The sequence below is a fragment of the Arachis ipaensis genome, chromosome B06, assembly GCF_000816755.2.
Source record: "Arachis ipaensis cultivar K30076 chromosome B06, Araip1.1, whole genome shotgun sequence".
In the NCBI taxonomy this organism is placed as follows: domain Eukaryota; kingdom Viridiplantae; phylum Streptophyta; class Magnoliopsida; order Fabales; family Fabaceae; genus Arachis; species Arachis ipaensis.
The window spans coordinates 134,411,693-134,416,797 of NC_029790.2; the positions used below are offsets into that span (position 1 = coordinate 134,411,693).

Consider the following 5,105-nt stretch of genomic DNA (forward strand, 5'->3'; position numbering starts at 1 on the left):
CAGCAATATAGATGCATGTGAAGAAAAATTTCTTAGTATGGAAATAAAAAATTAAGGGTGCATTTGGTTTGTATTTTTATTTTCAGTATTTTCTGTTCTCAGTATTTTTTATTTTTAAAATTTTATAAAAAAATAAAAACAAAAAATAGAATTTTATTATTTTTATTGTTTTTATTTTTTTTCCCACAAAATCTAGAAACATTAACAGTGTTATTCCTCTTTCTTGGGCCTAGAAATTCTGTCTGTTTTTGTTTCTCGTTACTCGTTAGGCCCATAATATTTGTCCATCAGATTTCTGAGCCCACAAAGAAAGTACCCAAAAATCTAATGCGCCGTTGCCGGGGATCGAACCCGGGTCACCCGCGTGACAGGCGGGAATACTTACCACTATACTACAACGACTTGCTNTTGTTTACATTTAATTTTTATATAAATTCTTAAATATCAAGTATTCCATGAACTATTGTACTTTTGTTGATCAAACAACGATTTCACGTCATAAATATTTATAGGAAGAAAAAAAGATTAAACAAAAATGGAAAGCAATGGTATATACTTCATATTTAAGAAACATCTCTTTCTGACGACTTCTACATACACCCATGTGTGGGACTTTCATTTTTTTTTTTAATAAAGCACTATTTTAGTTCTTTAAAATTTTGACTAAATCTTACTTTTAATAACATGAAAAAAAATAGATAAATAATTCATAATCAATCAACTTTAAATAATTGTAATTAATAATTATTAATTAATTAATGACAATAAATTAGTATGGAGTATAATTTAAAAATATTTGTTGACTTGTTGTTGGCTAGATTCTTATTAGTTATTTAGCCAAATTGTAATAACATTATTACTAACTAAGTTATATCTTTTTTTATGTGATAGAGAAACATAATCAAAATGTTCTTATAATACTTTTTTTTCTTGATTTTCTTCTTGTATAAAATCTCAAATCCTAATAACAAACAATCATCAATGTTCCAAAATTAAAGAAAATTTTTTTATATTGGTGATATACTTATATTGTTGGTAGGTCAATTTTATTTACACTGAAATTAAATGCTATGTGTTAGAGAAACATAACCAAAATGTTCTTATAATACTTTTTTTTTTCGATTTTTTTCTTGTATGAATCTCAAATCCTAACAATCAATTATCAATGTTCCAAAATAAAAAAAAAAAACTTTTATATTTGTGATATTGTTAGGTGGTCAATTTTATTTACACTAAAATGAACGCTATTAACTCTTTATAATATATAAATTATTTGTGTTCAATTTAACGGTGAAACAACATTAAACTCACATAAAATTAAAGATCAAGATAATATTTTACTTTTTTTTAACCCCCTATTATTTTGTTTAGATAGCATGCTACACGGTTAGAAAAACAAGTTAAAATGATATTCTTTTACATAAACTGTAATGTGGTTGGATAATATAAATCATTGGGACTCATTTATAAATCCAAAAGTTATTTAATGGCATATTACCATGTCATTTATATTTTGACAATATACTAATTAAGAAAATAAATATAAAATTCTAGTTTTATTTCCAGCTATTTTTATTAAGATTGTTTTTATTACATATATAGTTGAGAGAAAGACATTAAAAGGTATATAAATCTGTTTAAAAAAATAGACGAATATTGTATTGTGTCCAGTTCTTTTTGTCTACCAAAAACGAGAAACAATTTAGAAAAAAAAAAAATTATCTCTATTTCAGCGCTTTTTATTTTTAATACGGAGGAAAGTGTGGGGTGATATAGTGTTATGGAGCATAGGGGTGCTTTCCCTGCATGTGGTGTCGGGAGGCTGAAATCGGATCGAGAAATTTAGAGCAAGGAACTCGGACGGTCCGATTAGAGGGTATCTACAACAAAAAAATTTAATAAAACTCGGAGGGTCCGTTTTGATTTAAAAAAAATTTAAAAACAGAGGGTCCATTTTCATTTTAAGAAAAATTAAAAAAACAAAAATTCTAAACGGAGGGTCTGTTTTTAGTTTAAGAAAAAAAAAAACAAAAAGTGTAAACGGACGATCTGTTTTGATTTTAAGAAAAAAAAAAGCTAATCGGACGGTCCGATTTGTGGTCAACGAATTTTTTAACAAAAAATTCAAACGGTCCGATTTTTTCCTGTCATTGTTCAGAAAAACCTGTCCCACACCTGTGTCTAACATCTGTATACACCATAATCAAGCACAACTCACACACTCCTGCAATATAAAAAAGAGTAAAGTATTGTTTTTGTCCTTAACGTTTGGGGTAAGTTCTATTTGTGTCCCTAACGTTTAAATCGTTCTATTTGTATCCTTAACATTTATAAAAGTGATTCAATGCTATCCTACTATCAATTATACTAATAAATCAGATTATATTTTTTAATTATTCTTATTTGGATGTATTCATTCTCAATTAGGTCTCATTTGGATGTGTTCGATTTTAATATTATACCCACTATTTGTGTTTAGATTTAATTATGTCCCTAAAAAGTGAATTATGTAAATGTTGTAGGAATTAGTTTCAATATTTGATGAGCTATTTTTCGGAGTAGATCATCGATTCTATCCCATACATTTGTATTCTAACTTCGAAAAGAGATTTTAAAACTCAAATTAAAGCGCTCATGATGTGTAATTGACGGCAGGATAACATTGAATCACTTTTACAAACGTTAGGGATACAAATAGGATGATTTAAACGTTAAGGACACAAATAGGATTTATCCCAAACGTTGAAGACAAAAACGATACTTTACTCTATAAAAAAAATGAGCCCTATTTCTGTGCCCATGCATTTCTATTTTATCTCAGCTAATAAACCAACATAAAATAACCACTACAACTTATATAATAGTCAAGTCCATTATTTATGAACTGACCATTCAAGGGTGTCAGAAGGTAAGAATCAAACGAACTCAACCAATACTAAATATAATTAATTTAAATTGGTTGAGTGGTCAACTCATTTGTTCACTTAAATAAGTATCAGAAATTTGAATTCACTTTGTGTATGCAGTAATTTATTAGCCAATGACAAATCTTTAAATAAAACTCAAATTCGTAATAAATTAATTTTTAATCTGTCGAATTGAAAAATACCGTAAGAAAAAAAAAAAAAAAAACTAAACAAAGAGAAAATATTATTTTGCTAATTGTCCCGGGGAACCATCTCCATCACTAAAACAAAACTGTCCCTATAACCCTACTTTCAATACTCAACTAAGAAAACCACCCTAGCTAGCTACAATATTCCTTTCACTCTTTTTAAGTTTGGATAAAATCATATATATTTGTACTAATTTAAGTTTAGTTAAGTTACATTGTTCATATTTTTTCTTTTATAAGATGTATATCTTATCGATTCAACCATGATTAAATTATAAGCGAAGATAATTTTTGCCAAAATTTACCAAAATTAAATCAAACATTAATAAACATGTAACTGAAGATTTTGTTTTTTTTAATAAACTAAACTAATATATATTACGTTGATTTTTAAGTATATATAAGGTATAATATGCAAAAAACTTAACTAAATACTGAATGCGTAAAAATTTTCTAAAAACAAATAGGCTTATATTATGAGATAGTGATTGAATAATAATGCATATCATACCTTTAACGAGATATGATATCAGTCAAACATTAGTAATATTATTCAAGCTAGTTCATATAAGTTATTAGCTAGGAAAAGGAGTGCTATTTAAGAATAACACATGACATAGGCTGATTCTTATTGAGTTTGGTTGTCTACGGTATTTTCCAACTCGACAGGTTCAAAATTAATCCGTCGCAGATCAGAGATTCATGTAAGAGTCTGTCGCTGACCAATGGATTACTGGATGTACAAAGCGAAATTTGAAACTCTGACACTTGCTTAAGCGGACGAGTGAGCTGACTACTCGACAAATTCAAATTGATTTATACTTAGTGAGTTAAATCAACATAACAATACAAAGGGACGATTGAAATGAGGCAATAATAATAATTGCGTTTTGGTTGTTCCACTAATTTTGCTTTATGTTAATTGATAAGTGCTTTTCCATTTTCACGATCATTCACTTTTATTTAATTTGCAGGACGGTAGTATATCTTTGTTTAATTTGGTATAAGTCACGTGGGACGATTGGATTGATATCTAACTTTAATGCTTGTTAATAAGTTTGAGATAGACCCAAAAAAAAAATTTAAAAAAAAAAAAGAAAAATACTGTTATTCCGGTTAGATTTTCAGAAACTTGTAATTGACGATGTTAGTAGAAACACTATATACTTAATTATGAACTCACTTCTTATCTTTTACGTTAACCCATTGAATATTTACACATTGTTTAACAATGACTTAATAGCGATGTTTATCCCATTTTTTCCAACTCCTTAGCAATTCTAACAACATAAATAATTTCACTATTAACTAATTTGAATCCCGCCTTATATATATACAATAACTTATTGATCCTCAGCAAACTTTTAAATAAAATTCAGATTCACGACAAAATTAGTCTTTAATATTCTTAACGGCCTTTTTTTTTTGTCTTCTCTTAATTCTAATAGTGTTTTTGTGACGTTGTAACCTTACCATATATACCTATAACTTTTACTTAATGATAAAACCATAAAATTAAAATATTTTAAAGTTAAGGTCACAATTCAGCTTTTAAAAATAGAAAAGAAATATCAAACTGAGTTATCTTTTTTTTTCCCAAGAAAAGTGTTCATATATATTATCATCAAATAAATATCCTTGCAATTTGATAAAAAAAAAAGTGTTTACCAATTCATTAATGTAGTATTGCTTAAATAAAATATATTCTTCTTTAGTCAATTCTCTAGTACATGTTTACTTGAGATAAATTAAATCACCTAATTTAATTTCTTTATTTATTATATATTTTCATTAATAATATAATTCATAACGACGAATGATGTGTTTTAAGATAACATAGCATGATAGCAAGCCTCATTTATGTATATTCCAATTTCAACTAGGGGCCGGGTAAATGAGGTCAACATAATATTAATTAAAAATTTTACTGTTGAGTGACGCAAGTTTGATCCTGGTGTTTACCTATCTGAAAAATAAAGTAGATTAGGAG

The 5,105-nt window shown here is 27.2% G+C and overlaps 1 non-coding gene across 1 annotated transcript; it reads right to left on the minus strand.

Annotated features, from left to right (window-relative positions):
* TRNAD-GUC lies at positions 331-402 on the minus strand. The gene has a single exon. It is a non-coding gene; the product is annotated as a tRNA-Asp (tRNA).